Source organism: Sodiomyces alkalinus (assembly GCF_003711515.1).
Source record: "Sodiomyces alkalinus F11 unplaced genomic scaffold SODALscaffold_13, whole genome shotgun sequence".
Taxonomy (NCBI): domain Eukaryota; kingdom Fungi; phylum Ascomycota; class Sordariomycetes; order Glomerellales; family Plectosphaerellaceae; genus Sodiomyces; species Sodiomyces alkalinus.
In genome coordinates, this window is record NW_021167091.1 from 686,464 (window position 1) to 703,621 (window position 17,158).

Genomic DNA, 17,158 nt, shown 5'->3' on the forward strand with positions numbered 1-17,158 from the left:
AATATTATCTTTTAGCCCCTATAAAGCCTTACCCTTTACCCCGGGGCTATACACGAGATATAATTATAAAGCGAAGTAAGTATAGCATAACCGCCTAAGATAAATAATTAGAATTATTTAATAGAATATAGGGGGATAGCGGGATAGAGTATAATAGGCGCTTTATAACTATAGCGGGTATAATATAATAGCGGTAATATAGCCCGGGTTAAATAAAAGGAAAAACCCAATTTACCTAAGGGGATATAATTATAGGATAGTATAGGGAAGTAGGCGTGCCCTGCTTTATATATATAAGCGGTATAAGGCCGCTATATTTACGTGGCGGGCGGGCGAGGATTAGGCCTAGGCTATAATTAGAGTCGGGATATAATAGTAGGAGATAAGTATATAGGTAGTATACTTACTATACTATAAGGGAGGAGAGTAGGAGACCCCGATATATAGTCTTATAACGGAACCGGAGCAGTAACGCATTATCCTAGTAAAAGACTTTAACCTAAAGAACCCTTTTTAGGACGGATATAATAGATACGAAAGATAATTAGAAGACTTTATTATACTCGCGCACTAATAGTAACTTAACCTTATAACCCTAAAAGAATATATTACTAAGACCTCGGCTAATACTAATCGATAGTATAGTATACTTAACCTTACCTAGGTTTTAGCGGACTTAACCTATATATACTAAAGGGATAATCTAGACTTAATAGGCTTAGACTATATAGCCTAGGTAATTAATATCAACACGGTATAGCCGTGCTAGTATACCGCTAGTAAAGGATAGAGGTAGAGGAAGTTAGACTACGAAGCGGCCTAAAAAAAGGCTTAAAGGCTAGACTATAGAGATATACCCCTTACCCCGGAAGTAATTAACTAGGCTATAAGCTAGATACTATAGGACCTTACGAATATCGCGGACGCTATAGCGCCGTACTGTAAGCTAGCCGCCTTCCGTGATAGACTATTATAGTGGATATAGGAAATAGTAGGGGCGAATAGGGAGGTAATAAGACTAACACGTCGTTATTACGGGCGGAGGTTACGCGGTAGGTAGGATAAATTTAAGGAGGTAGAAAAATATCGTGATATACTAGTTAGGATAAAGAAGCGGAAAAGCTAGCACGGCGCCGTTAATACGATGGTAATAGACTAGAAAAGCCTTTAGGTATTATAATACTAGGCCCGGACGGTAAGCTACCTACCCCTAGACCTCCTATTTATCTCGCCCCTATAGCGTAACGCGGGCGGACCGTTCGCGATAATATATAATAGAAAAGCGATAATCCTTATAGCAAAGTTCTTCCCCTTATTATACCCTATAGAAAGCGGGCGTATTAGCGGCGCGCCGAGGATAGCGATAATACTACTTATATAAGATGTTACGGAAAAGGAGGTTTAGCGGGTTATATAATAAATAGTAAAGTAGAAGGCACCCGGAGAGGACGGCCTACTAAACGGATTCCTACTCGCTTATAGCTAACTACTTTATAAACGATTAGTATAACTCTTCTCCGCGAGCCTTAAGGCCGTATATTTCCCGTAATAATACTATACTATAAAGGTAATAGTACTTAAGAAACCGGGTAAACTAAAGGAAGCTTATATAATAGCCTCGGGGTAATAACTAATATTACTCCTAAGCGTAACGGGGAAGGTTTTTAAGAAGATAATAGTAAGGAGAGTTATAATTATAGTAAAGGAGTACCGACTCCTTTTTACCGGATAGATAGGTAATCGAAGATACCACGATATAATAATAGCGGTTAGAACTATTATAGAGGGAGTTTACGCTATATAGGAGCGTAGCGGGGCCGTAGCGTAATTAAAGCTTAATATCCAGGGTGCCTTTAATATAGTACTATACTAAAAACTCCTTAAAGTCCTTATTTAGTATAGCTTCCCGGATTAGGTCACGAAATAGACTTAGTTATACCTTATAGCGCGTATGGTACGCCTACGCTTTAATAACGATATAGCGTACTAGGTAGATATCTAGGTAGGGGTCCCCTAAAGATTACCCCTTTTCCTAATCCTCTTTATACTATTTATTAGGACGCTTTACTAGGAATTAATCTAGATACCGCGGGTTATAGTAGTCGGCTTTACCGATAACACGAATATCGTGGCCTTTAGACGTAATAAGGCTATATTATAGGTGTACCTAGAATAGGCGTAGTAAGTCTACTAGAGCTAATTATAAAGCAGTAGACTATGATTCGAGCTATAGAAGTGTAAGCTCCTCTACTTTATAAGAAAACACGACCCGTTACCGCTCTAATTACGCTTTAAAGGCGTATTAGCGCCATAAGTTATAAAGATAAAGGTCTTAGGGGTTATCCTTAACTAGAAGCTTATATTCTATCCCTATATCTGGAAACTTAAAGCTAAACTCTTTACCTAGAAATACGCTCTTATACGCCTTATAGTATTAGTATAGGGCTACCGTATCGGGGATACACGTAAATTATACTAAATAGTAGTCTGGAGCGCTATACTATATATAGCCCCAGCCTTCTATACGATAACGGGAAAAGGAGAGAAGCTAAGCGGAGTACCAAAAGAATTAGCTAACGAGTAGGCGTAATACTTATTAGATATTATTACCGGCGTATATTAGGCTATAGCTATAAAGGTAGTTAAGATAAAGGCAGGGGCCCCCCCCCTTAACTTATACTATAACGCCCTAACCGCGTAAGCGGTGCTACGGGTAAAGGGCACCTAGATAGAGTAAGTAATACTTTAGGTATAATAAGTAGCCGAAGCGGTTATATAGCGTAGAAGATATAGGAGAGGGGTTAGGCCTTACCTAAGGTCCTAAGGGGCGTAAAAGTAGGAAGTTAAGTCCTAGCTCCTTAGGAGGGAATTAGCCTAGCGCCTTTAAGAGAAATAGGCGTACCGGTAAAAGTATACCTCGCCACGCTAATATAGTACCGTGGTGATAGCGTGGATACCCTAATTTAACCGCGTAGCACTTAGGAAGTATAAGGGCCTTACGAAACTATAGAGTTCTATCCTTACCTAGATACGAATAAAGAAAATAGGCCTCCGTTACTTCTTTTTTATAAAAGGCGTGCCGGATATAGTAATACCACGCTACTAGTACGCCGATAAAGGGCCGGAGATAGCGGAATATATCGCGTTATAATACTAGGATATATTAGGGGAGATATAAGAGCGCTTTATAGCCGATATAGATACGCGCCTACTAATAAAATAGGACTAGCTCTTAGCGCTCCGGACTAAGGAGACTACGGGGAAGGTCGCGAAGTGGTTCCTATAAACCGGGCGCTTTCCGGACTTTAGACTAGCACGATAATTAGTATCGGAGGTATAGTAAAGCCTTTATAGCACTAAAACCTCGGGCTTATATACGGGGGAAGTAAAGACGACTATAAAGAAGATAAGTAAAAGGAGAGCAAGATATTTATTAATAGCCGCTATACGGCTATATTATAGTCGCGCTATAACCCCTTTATTTACTCCTTATCTATATATTTATCGGACTTATCGTCGTTATTATTATCAGAGCTAATTATTCTACTATCTACTAAGATAACCTTATCCTTACCCTCTCCCTTATCCTCGGTAGCCGAGGTAATAGGGTCTCCTAATAAAGGGATAAGGATACCCTGCGATACGTATTAATAGCGGGGATAATATAGGGGAGGCGTAGTAACTTATAAGGTAGGTAAGGATAGCCTTTAGTATCTCGTTATTATTAGTATAGCTAATACTATAGCTTTATAAGGGCGTAGCGGCGGCGATTATAATTATACTAATACTATTAGCCTAGCGGAGGGCGGCGTAGTACGCCCGGAGGGCGCGGGTTTAATAGGTAACCGCCTACTAATACTTACGGATATTCTATAATAGGATTAGTAATAAGGGTATAGTGTATACGGTATAACAGAGAAAGGGAAAACCTATAAAGGGCGTTAGGGCGGCGCGGGTAGTAGCGGCGGCGGCGATAAGGGCGGTAGCGGTATTATAGTAAGGAGGGGGAACCTAATAGGAGTATTAGCGGAGCGGGGGCGTAATAAGGGCGTAGCGGGGATAAACCAGGGCGTAATAGCTACTACTACGATTATTATTAATATATTTAATATAATAAGCGCCCGCTCCTAAGTCGGGTTAGTAGATATAATATAACGGGGGCGTAGCGGGAGCGTAGCGAGAATATAATAGGATTACTTACCGGGCGGATTCTAGTAAGGGGGCGCTTAGTAGTTACGGGCTAGGGAGATAATATAGGAGATATAGGGGGAAGACCTAATAATAGGAATAAGCGCGGACTATACCGGGTTAGAACACGGAGTAAAGGTATAAGGCGGGCGCGATGATAATAGAGCGGGGAACTTATAGTAGAGGGCTAGGGGGTAACTAGTCCTTTACCCATATAGGCGCCGGAACTAACTCCCCCTTTAACGATAAAGGTCTTATTACTAGGTATTTAGAGGGGTAGGAGAGTTAGACCGAGGCGGGCGTTATAGGGGCGGAGCGGGGGCGGCGCGAGGACGGTAGAACCCGGGACCCTATTAGATCCCCTACTATAAAGCCGAACGGTATCGGGGGATCCTGTATAGGAGTTCTGGGGCCGTACTTATACTATACTAACCACGTAGAACTTACCTTAAGAACGATAGCTTAAAGAAGGAAAAGAGGAAAGGAGGAAAAGAGAGGAAAAGAGTGAGGTTTATAAGAAAAGAGAGCGGTAGATTAGCCTTATAAGTTATTATACCTTTTAGAGAACGGTAGCCACGCCTAGCCTATACTATAACGCTTACCCTAGAGAGCCTATATAATGCGAGTAAGGGAGGTATATAACTAAATAAGGGCTACTATAAATAGTAGGTATACGAAAGAGGGTTAGGAATAAATAATAAACAAAGGAAGGAGTAAGGGGGGGGTAGGCGCGCCCCCCCTTATAGAAGAGAGGGAGGGTATAAAGGGTGCCGCGGTAAGGGGAGAATAACCTTGCCGGATCCGGAATAAAGGAAAGGACGGCGGCGAGTAACTGCGGCGATAGCGTACCGAGGGCGTGTACGACCCGACACAGTATTTACTAAACTAACTCGCCGACCCCTATTAGCTACTAGCCCGGAGGTAAGATCCGGTTTTCGAATAGCGATAAAAACAGGGCCACGGAGCGATACTATAACGGCCACGCATAATAGAACTACTTATATAATAAGAGCGTAAGGGTTTTTATCTATTAACGGTTTCCCCTTAAGAATTAGAGAAGGACTATTACCTAGGTGGCTAGCCTAGCTTAGCTAAGCGAGAGTAGAGTAATAAATAATAATAAATAATCTTTAACGCCGATAACCGGCTATTAGTCGTTATTAGAGGTATTAAGCTAGGTTATATAGAGCTATTCTAGGTAGATAGTTATTAGTATACCGACTATAACGACGCGCGAGATATCCTGCTTAAGCGTATAGAGGAAGAACCGCCTAGTAAGGCTAAAGGGGACGTCTTCTATAGATATATTACTCCTAAAGGTAAGCTAGATATCGCTAAAAGCCTAAACGCCCTTATAGAGACTATTAAAGAGGGAGTAATAATTTACCGTTATAGCGACCGGTTTATACGCCGGTTTAGTAAAATCGTCGAGAAGTATTAAAAGGTTTAGACCGACTAAGGCGTTATTAATATACCTACTAAGGAGTATATAAAAGTCCTTTTAGTCGATAAGTAGTATAATTAGAAGATTGGCTAGAAGCTATATCCCCTTAGCCGTGATAACTAGCGAATTTTAGATAAGACTCTTAACGAACTCTATAAGTAAGGATAAATAGAATAGCCGACTCAGCCTACGCTATTCGGGGCCCTAGTATTTATTATATAGCGAACCGTGAACGGGAAATATAAAGGCTGAATAGTAGTTGATCTTCGTGCCCTGAATAAGGTTATTATTCCTAACGTATACCCGATACCGTTATAGGATAAGGTAATCCGGCGCCTCCGGGGGAAGAAGTTTATCTCTATTATCGACGCTTAAGCCTTCTTCTACTAGTTCCCGGTGTATAAGCCGTACCGTAAAAGGTTTATTATCGTTTTATATTAAGGATAAGAGTATTCGAAGGTTATGCTTATAACCTTCCGTAATTCGCTAGCTTATATCTAGCGCTATATAGATAAACTACTCTAACCGTATACGAAGTTCGCCGCCGCCTTTATTAATAATATCGTCGTGGCCTTAGATACCGAGGAGGAATACGCCTAGTACCTAAAGACTATACTATCGCTATTTAGTTAGAAGTGGATCTTTATCTCCCCGGGTAAATCTTTTATCGGTTACTTATTGGTATAGCTTTTAGGATTCGAGGTCGATACTTTAGGCCTCTCTAATACGAAGGAATATATTAATACCCTATAAAGGATCCGTCCGCTATTATCGCTCTAATCGCTTAAATAATAGATTAGTATAACCGGATAGCTATAGTACCTTATCACGAGGTTTACTTATCGAATCGCCTCCCTCTAATAATAGAAGACTACCCTACTCGCGGAAGCTTATTAGCTCGGAAAGGACTAGGGCTAAGTATATAAGGCCTATACTAAATAAACAGTATTTAAGCTTATAGCCGAAGATATAGTGTTATTTAAGGATATCACGGATGTATTTACCTTTAATATCTGCTTTTTCTACTACGACCTAGGGAAAATCCTCTTTATTTAGTTAAACGTCTTTAAGGAGTACGGGTTCTTAGCTATATTATTCTAGCTTATCGATAAGACTAAATAGCTTATTAAAGGTATTATTAGTAAGGCCCTTATTTACCCGGTACTTTATATTAGTAAAGGCCTTAATATAGCTAAGTAGAAGTACTAGCCGACTAAACTAGAGGTCGCCTGCCTAGTATAGGCCGTTTATAAGACCCGAATTACTATTTAGTCCGTTTATCATAATCCGACCGTTATTCTCACGGACTATACCGCTACTATTAGTATTATAAAGTCCACTACGCTATCTAGCACGGATAAGACTAGGTTAAATATAAAGCTTATCCTCTCCTCGGAGTTCATTAGCTAGTTTTAGTTAGATTATCGGTATATCCCCGGGAAAATAAATATCGTGGCCGATACCCTATTATAGCTACCTATAATAAACCCTTTAGAAGCGGAAGATAATAAGGAACTAGAACGGATTTAGCGCGATTAGGCTATTTATTATTTCTCCGAGCTTAAAATAAACGCCGATCTACGATAAAGAATTAGCGATAGTTATATAAATAATACTAAATAAGGACTTATCCCTACTTAGTTATAGAATTATAATTCGCCGGTTAAGGTCTTTTTCGAGTTAGAAAACGGTCTCCTTTATTATTTAGAATAAAGCGGGAAGTATCGGCTTTATATCCTATTCTCCTTATATTAGGAATTTATTTAGACCGTTTATAATAAGCGTTACTATTTCGGCGTTAAAAGAACCTAGTATAAGGGGCTAGTTAACCGATTCGTTATTCCTAAGCTCTATAAGGAAATTAAGACCTATATCGCTAACTATATAATATACGCTATTAATTAGACTAATTTTTAACGCCTACTCGGCGAAATATAGCTAATTATAACTCCCCTTATTCCGTTCTATATTATCGCTATAGATTTTATTATTAGCTTACCCGAGGCACCCTTAACTAGCTCTCCCTAATAAAGGGAGGGCTTTCCCTTATTCGACTCCCTCTTTACGGTAACGGATAAATTTACTAAAGCCACCCTCCTTATTCCGGGGTATAACTCCTATATTACGGAGGACTAGGCTTATATCCTATTCTAGTTCCTCTAGCTCGGTAACTAGGGTATCCCCTAAAGGATTATCTTAGATCGTGACCCTAAATTCCTATGCGCCTTTTAGATAACGCTTTAGAAGGAGGCGGGCACGCTACTTAGGTTCTTAATAGTATAGTACCCGTAGACTAATAGACTATCCGAATAGAAGAATTAGATAGTTAAGATCGCTATCCGTATATTCCTTACTATATATTTAGATATACTATGGATAAAGGGTATTATCGTGTTATAGTTTAATCTAAATAACGCCTTTAGCGAAGTCTTAGGGTATTTACTAAATAAACTACTATACGGTATACGGACGAATAGTCACCTTAATATAATTAGTGATACGAACCCGTAGTTCGCGCGGGAACTATTCTAGGAAGACGCTAAACTGTTTATCGCTTTAGCCTAGATATATATAAAAAGACTATACGATACGAAGCACCGTAGTATTCGGTTCGCTCCCGGGACTTTATCTTTATTAAGCTCGGGTATAGCTATTCGCTACCTAGTAAACCCTTAATAAAGCTTAGTTAGTAACGAATAGGATTATTTAAGGTTAAGGAATAGGTCTTACTACTAGTATACCTACTAGAACTTCCTGTAACGCTTAATATCTATCCTATTATTAGTATTATATATCTATAACCGGCAAAGGAACCGGGTATAGACTTATTCCCTGGCCGGACGACTAATAAAGGACCTATTTATCCTAATAACCCCGATAAGGATAGATATAAATAACGCGACTTATACGAGTATTATAAGATTAACGCTATCCTGGATAAAAGAGTTACTAAGAAAGGTCGCGGTAAGCCGTGTACAGAGTACCTAATTTAATAGAAAGGATAGGTTAGTTAGTATAATATTTAGATACTAAAGGAAGCTATAGACGTACTAGAAATGGTTAAAGCCTTTAAGAAATAATAAAGAGCCTTAGAGACGCTATAAGTAGGAATGAACGGAGTAAAGGCGAATAAGGCACTCGAACTAGGAGATATTAAGAGACTCGGAGTATTAAAGAATACTCGGGGTAAAGAACCTTTAATGATTATTAGTATAGCCGCGTAGCCGTGTGATTTACCGAGGTTACCGCTCGAATCACCTATAATAACCGAATACTATTTACGCACGATAAGGTAGGTAAGGAGGAAGGTATAAGGGCTATCGTTTTATATTTAAAGGGAAGGCACGCGTAACTAAAATTACATAGAATAATAGAAAACTCTACGCCGCTCCGCTAGATTAGCTATACTCCTAGACTAGGTATAAAATTTATACTAGAACCGCCTTTTCCTATACTCTCCTACTCTTTATTATTATAGGAAGCTTTATAAGTAGCGTAGTTATCGAAGACCCTTATATATTTACTATTATAACTTATATAAGTAAATAAGCTATACTCCTTAGTTATTATCTTATTATATTGCGTATATATACTGTCCTTTTATTTTTTATTATACCCTCCGAATATACTTTAGGCGGTTAGTATTTATAGTCTATTAGTTTATAGTAGAATATCTATTAGCGGTAAACCGTTCGAAGGATATTATATTCGAGTATTAGTTTTCTAAGTATTTTTAGCGTAGTAGAACCGGCGAGGGTTTACTATTTAAGAGCTACTTTTATGCTATTATACTATTCGGTGATAAGAGTTTGCTTATCGCTAAGCTCTTTATATCGGGCGCCGTATTCTATATTTAGCGTAGAGATAATAAGGAAATTATTATAGATTACCGAAGCCGTGCCGGTATATTAGGATACAAGACACATCCTTCTTATAACTCACGTGGGGGGACCTACGTTTTACGCGCAAACGCCTTAAACCACTCAAAAACTATATTAATCGATAGCTCTTTTCAGGCTCTATACGCCTATCTATAGCCCTATATCGCGCAGGCACTAATTTAGGCGTATTATAAGTGCGAAAATGCCTGGAAATAGGCTTATAGCTCCCCCGCGTGCGGGGGAAAAGTCTAACATGGCCTGTGCGCCCACACTGACAAAGCAGTAAGCTTAGCCGCGTAGAGCCGCACCCCCGACTTCCACCCAGCCCTAACGCCATAGATAATAACCCACTAGCCACAACACTAGCCATAACAACGCCCCCAACGCCCCTAACGCCCCTAACGCCCCCCCAAAGGCCCCTATAACTATATAGGGCCTAGGGGAAGTGGTTATAAGTAATACCTCTAATACAGAGGATATAACCCTCGCTACGCCTCTAAATTCGAAAAGGCACCTTAGCCCTTCCACACCTATACCTAGACGTTTTTCTAGGACCCGAATCGAATCCCCCTCGGACTCGGAAGCCGAAGGCGCTTTTAAAACGCCCTCTGGGCCCCCCCCGCTTTTAGGGCCCCCCCTGCTAAAAGACCGAGCCTTTCAGGCTCTAAATAGGCTAAAAGGGCGCCTAAAACAGCTAAAGCCCCAGGAGAAACCTCGGCTAAGCCCCAGAAGTCGACTAGTTCGGCTAATAAGACATAGGCTAAGGAACTACTCTAATAAGCTCTTCAGCTACTTTAATAGGCCTATACCCTCGACCCTGTCCCCTAGATTAAGGCCCTATCCGTAGGGCTTAAATCTACTATCGACGGAGTACTAGAAGCCTCTAAACCCCCTATACTCGAATAGAATGTCGACGAGCTAGCCTAGGCAGTTCGCAGACTTATAGAACAGCAGTCTAAACCCCTTTATAGCGAGGCTTTAAAGGGGAAAGAAGGCTCTACAGCTCCCCAGGCCTCTATTTCAGGGGCCCTAGCACCTTCGGCCCAGACCCCCCTAGCACCCCTCCTAGCAGACCCTAAAAAGGTCCCTAAGGTTATTCTTTAACCTATGGCAGGGGCCTAGATCCCCCGGGAAGGCTTTAATCCCCTCGAGCTCCGAAACAGGCTATATAAGACCTTAAAAACCCCTGTAGTTACGGCTATTAGCCTATTAACTAACGGGAACCTTATTTTAACCCCGGGGCCGAAATACAGCGTTTAATAGCTCCTAGACTCGCAGAATCAGTGGTTTAAAGAGCTAAACTTCCCTCTCCAGCTCCCCTAGCCTATATATACGACTGGTTTAAGCTTGTTATTAAACAGGTTTCTTCTAGTGCCGTTAGGGATGGCGATACCCCTTTACCCGACCCCTCCGAGCCGCCATAAGAGGCCCTAAACCGAAGCCAATAACAGGGCCTAGGCCTACAGGACCTAGCCACTGAAATCGGCACCTTTAACCCTGTTAGGGTAGTAGAGAAGCCTCGGTGGCTGGGGGCTCTAAACGCGTTCTACGGCACGGTGGTTATTTCTATGCCCTCTACTAAAGAATAGAAGTACTGCCTAAAACAGGGGCTCTATAGAGCCGGCTAACGGCTAAAGGTCTATAAATATAGGCCTATAACCCCTAGAACCTAGTATTCTAACTACTAGAAATTCGGGTATACCCGGGGGACCTATAAGAGCCTAGTTTCCTGCCCTATCTACGCCGTTAAAAGTTATAGAGAGGAATATCACTACTATAACGAGTATAAAGAATACGGAGACTACGAGCATAAGACCTATAAATGCTATAACTATAAGGGAGATCACCCCCCTTTTAGCAGGGACTACGAGGTCTTTCGAGCTATAAAATCCTAATTCTATTTCTATGAATAAAGGGCCTTATAGTTCGAAAGATATCCGGTTTATTTAATATAACGTCGATAAATAGGCCCCGGCGTAAGAGGCTATCCTGGAATAGGCTTTAGAGGCTTCGGCTAATATAGTCCTTATATAAGAACCAGCCTGCATCTCGACACCAGAAGGGTGGTTTATTCGGAACCACCCTGCTTTCTATACCGTTACACCTATATCCTAAAAAACTCAGTTTTTCCCTATTAAGCCTAGGGTCCTTACTTATACAAAAAAGGGCTCTAGTATCGATTTTTCACACCGCGATAACCTTCTAGACGATATAGATGCGTAGATTATAGAGGTTTATTATCCATAGACCTTTTATATTCTACACGTTTATAATTAGATAGAGTAGGACCCCGAAATAATAGGCCGAGGGCAGCCCCCTAGCCCTACCCCCTCTACCTCTTCTACTTCTTCCACCTCTTCTTCTTCTTTCCCCTTCTTTTTAGGCCCTAGAAGCCGGCTCTAGACTAAGGATCGAGTGCTTTAGAACCTATAGATCCCTAAGCCTACCCTTATTATAGGGGACTTTAATAGAAACCACTAGTAGTAGAATGGAGCTACTACTAACTAGGCCTCTATTAGGGCCTAGGCCCTAGTAGACTAGTTAGATAGCCTCGGAGCTACCTATTTAGTGGATTCTAAAGAAGTTAACCTAAACGGGGAGACCTTTTTTAGGTCTAATCTTTGTTAACAGTCGGTTATAGACCTAGCCTTTTATATACCCGGCTTTAATTATCTCCGCTTCGAGAAGTGGGAGTATATCAAAAACACTACTTCTTTACACCGCGCTATCCTCCTTTCGGCTATTATTTTAGGCTCTAAAGGTCCTGTAAATAAGTCCCTCCCGCCGGCTTATAACTATAAGCTAGTAGATTAGGACCTATTTTCTAGCACTCTAAAGAGCCTAGAACCTAGCCTTGTCTAGTAGCTTCGATAGTCTATCGACGCCTTAGACTAAAACTCTATCGGCTATTACCTTTCGGATACTATTACCCTCGCGCTTAAGGCTTTAGTGCCTAAGTTAAAAGTAGTAGAGCGTTCGAATCCGTGGTAGACGAAGGAGCTAAAAGCCCTATAAAAAGCAGCCGGCAGGGCTTTTAGAGTATTTCGAAAGACGGCTAGTAAGGGGGCCTTGACTACCCGACTAGTGTCTCTAGAAGCCTCCTAGAAAGAAGCTCGAAACGTCTATTATAGGGCAGTAAAAATAGCGAAGAACGACTACCAGGAGGCCTTCCTAGCCCACGCCGAAGGCCCCGAGATTTTTAAGGCCTATAACTATACGAAGAGCGGCCTTAATGCGAAAATTCCACCGATTTAAACGCCTATAAAGCAGAAGGCCTACGCCTTCGAAGATAAATACAACGCCCTACTTTAGACCCTTTTTCTAGTACCCTCCGCTACTAACGCCCCCGAAGCCCCTATCTTTATAGGCCCTTCGGGGGGCCTAGGCCCCTGTAACCCCTTTAACGGCCCCTAGAGCCTAACTAGATCACGCAGTAAGGGCTTTAGAGGACCATGGGAGTGGCCTAGCCTCTAGACTATAGAACTATAACGAGCTATCTTTAGAGCCGCTAAAGGGAAAGCCCCTAGACCTAATAGGATAGGTTTAAAACCGATCCAATAGGCCTATAAAGCTATTCCTGGGTCCTTTTTATAAGTCTGCTTAGCCCTCTTCTCTGCAGGATATCACCCTTCTTACGAAAAAGAAGCCCTCGGGGTTATTCTACCGAAGCCAGGAAAGAAGGATTATTCTAATCCTAAATTATATAGGATTATAGCCCTTCTAAACTGCCTAGGTGAAATACTCGAACGGGTTATAGCTACTAGGCTTAGCTTTCTAGCTAATACCCGCGACGACCTTTTATACCCTAATTAAATAGGGGGTAGAAAATAACCCTCTGCTATCGATACGGCCCTTCTCCTCCTCTACGATATCGAAGAATAGCGTAAATTACGCTAGAATCCTATAATTTCTACGCTGTTTTTAGATATTAAAGGAGCCTTCGATCACGTCGCCCGTCCCTAGTTACTTAGGACCCTTTAAGAACTATAACTACCCCCGAACCTAGTTTAATAGGTAGCCTCTTTTACAGAAAACAGGCGTATCCAACTAGCCTTCGAGGGGCAGGTTTAGCAGCCCACCCCCCTAAATATAGGAGTTCTATAAGGCTCTTTGGTTTCTCCTATCCTGTTCCTGATCTATGTTAGGAAGGTTATAGCCGGACCGGACTTTCGGGGGCTTTAGCTATTCTATATAGACGATTTCCAGTTATCTATAGCGTCTACGTCGACTAGAAAGAACTATAAAACCCTAGAAAAAGCTATAGCCTCCCTTTTCGAAGCAGTAAAAGTTAACTAAGTCCTTTTTGACCACCGAGAAACAGAGCTTATTCACTTCTACCAAAAACGCTCTATAGAAGATACTCCGGTTACTATAGGGGGGCACCTAATAAAACCAGCGCTAGGTACTATTAGGTGGCTCGGGGTCTAGTTTAATCCTAAGCTATCCTTTAAACCCCATGTCGCAAAACGTCTAAACTTAGCTTTAGAGGCCCTAAACAGGCTATATAGACTAACTAGCTCGTAAAGAGGTCTTTCTTTTAAGGCTCTACGGTAGTTATATATAGTCTATATAGCTTACTTAGCTGATTTTGGCTCGTAGCTCTAGTAAGACCCTAAATTACAGAAAAAACACTTAGTAGACCGCCTAGAACGTCTATAGTACGGCGCCTTAATCAGGGCACTAGGGGCTTTTAGGGGGGCGACCCTACGGCCTCTAGAACTCGAAGTAGTAGTTCCCCCGGTAGCAGTTCGGTTAACTAGGTCTAATAGGCTCTATGCCTTTAGGACCTTAAAGTTCCTACCGAACTACCCTATTAAACGCTAGCGAAGAGCTAGCGTTTGAAGGCAGCCAGGGGACGAAAACTAGGAAAACCTCGCCCTTCTTTAGAACCTACAGCCTCCTATATAGCTATATAGGCTAAGCCTAGAAATAGTAGCTTTAATAGGTTAGTCTTAGGATATCGAGGGTCCTTCGGCTAGGTAGGAGGCCCCCTAGGCCTCGGAACCTATAGCGGACCTAAGACCCTTTTTCCCCCTTAGAGATTAGCCTAGCCCTGGCCCCGATACCCTCGACTAGAAAATAGCCTACCTTAAAGCCCTCGCTGAAATATAATAAGGCCTAGGGGAATAGGCTACTATTTTCTATACCGACGGCTCTCTAGGCTACCCTACTAGGCCCCCGAAAGGGCCTTTATAGGTTATAGCCGCTATAATATAGTAGACTAGTACTAGAAGGCCCTATAAAGCTATAGGCTTTAACCTAGGGGCCGCTACCGAAATCGCGGACGCTGAATTATATGCTATTCTTTAGGCCCTTCACGCTACCCTTAAGCAGACGCCTAGGCCACTAGAGTGCTATATTTTTAGCGATTTATAGACGGCTATTCTAAAGCTTTAGCGCCCCTTATAATAGGCTATAAAAGATAAAGGCCTTATCTTACGCCTTAAATAACTAGGCACTTCGGTCTCTATCTAATAGTGCCCCTCGCACGTAAGAATAAAAGGGAACGAACTTACGGATAAGGTAGCTAAAGGGGCGTTAAACCCCGAAAAATCTATTAAATCCGTTAGCTTAGTTATCCTTAGCTACCTAAAACGCCGGGTAAATAAAGCCCTTATTTAAGACTAGAAAACCCTATAGAACCACGAAGAAGAGGAGGAGAAAAGAGGTAAATCGGTTCGATTAGGCCGCCTATATAGGCGACTAGTCCGCGATAAACTCCGTTTCTCCCGAAAACCACTACTAATATAAGGCCCTAGGTAGGTAAAATCGGCTTTTACGCAGTTAAAAACCGGCTTCGGATACCTAAAAATCCACTAGAAAAGGGCCTAAAGCTACGCTAACGACCGCTATTCCTGTCCCGGCTACCCTATACAGGATACAGCACACCTTCTTCTTTCCTGCCCTTTTTATAAAGACAAACGAAAAGCCTTACGGGAAGCCCTAGCAGGCCTACCGCTATCTCTACCGCTATTATTCGGTACTAAAAAAGGAATACAGGCCCTATAGGCCTATCTTTTAGCTACTAAAATAGCTTTAGCGGAGTAGTACAGGGCGTAAACCACGATTCCTGCGGTCTAGTTATTTTACTTTGGTTTTTTACCTATTAGGTCTATTAGGCAGATTATTACGGAGGATTTCCTTTATTTATTACTACTACTACGCTTTATCTTACTATACCTAGCTTCTGATAGCCTTTAGCCCTTAGGGCGATAGGCGCCGCGCCATAGCTTCAGGGCTATATACGCGTAATAAATCAAAAAAGAAAAAAGGGCTATTAGTACGGCGTTACCGTGATATCGAAAAGAGACTACTTACCGTAGCGATACTACCGTTACCGGTAGCCTTTACTAAAAGGTAAAGACTATAAACGTCTATAAGACGTTACTACTAGTTTTTAGTAGTGGGGGGGACTTATCGACTAGTTAGACTACCTTAATATACCGACGGTACCCTAATAGTATAAAGACGACTTATATTCTTATATAGGCGATGATTATTAGCGTAATAAAAGTATGCTATACCGGTGCCTATAGTATTAGTATAGGCTTCGATATTATCTAGATAGGTTCCTAGACGCTTACTATAATATAAGTAACTGCGATATATTAGCTACTATAATACCACGTCGATACTACTAGGGTAAACATACAGTATAATATAAATAATACCTTCTTTATAATAACGGTTATTATTACTAGGAGAAGGTATCTACGGCTATTAGTACGCTATTAGTATAGCACTACTATAATATAAAGATACTTATATTAAGACGATATTTAAGGTTAATATCGAAATTATTATTACTATTACTATTATACTACCTAATTAACCCTACGGTACTATAACGCTATCCACGAACCATAGACCACGTACTAGAATTAGATAAGAAAATTATAAATTAAGTATAGAGAACTAGACGTTATTACTAGTTAGTATAATGCCGTGATAGTAGACCTATAAGACCGTAAACGGGAACGTAATAAGGAATACCTATAACGAACTCTATAGCGTTATAGGAAGGAAAAGAGGAAAAAAGAGGAGGGCCTTACCCTTTATTAACTATCTACTATTCTTTACGGGTATAGACAGAGCCTTACCCTCCCTGCCTACCGCCGGATATAGTAGGCACCCCCCCCCCCCCTAAGGGACGTAGGAATACCTACCCTACCTTTTATCTATATTAATTAAGTAGAAGGAATAATAGGTATAATCCCCGGGGATATAGGGAGGCCGGAGATAGCGTACCGCGGCCGCTATATATCGGAGACGCCGCGGTACCCTTTTAGCCCCCGTCCCCTTACTAACGACTAGCCTAGGCTAACCCGAACTAGAGCCTACTACCCTTCCCGTTAGCTATTAGCCTAGAGGTATAATCCAGATATATAAAAGGGCCGAACCAGGGCTATATCGGCCCTATAACGGTATTACTCTAATCAAGGACGAGTATAAAGGTTTTTCCCGGGATCCTAGGTTTTCCCTTTTATCGCTACCCGAGAAGGACCGTATAGTCTAAGCTAGGCTTTTATAGATTAGATAGGATAGCGGAGTAATAATAATAATAATAATAATAATAATAATAATAATAATAATAATAATAATAATAATAATAATAATAATAATAATAATAATAATAATAATAATA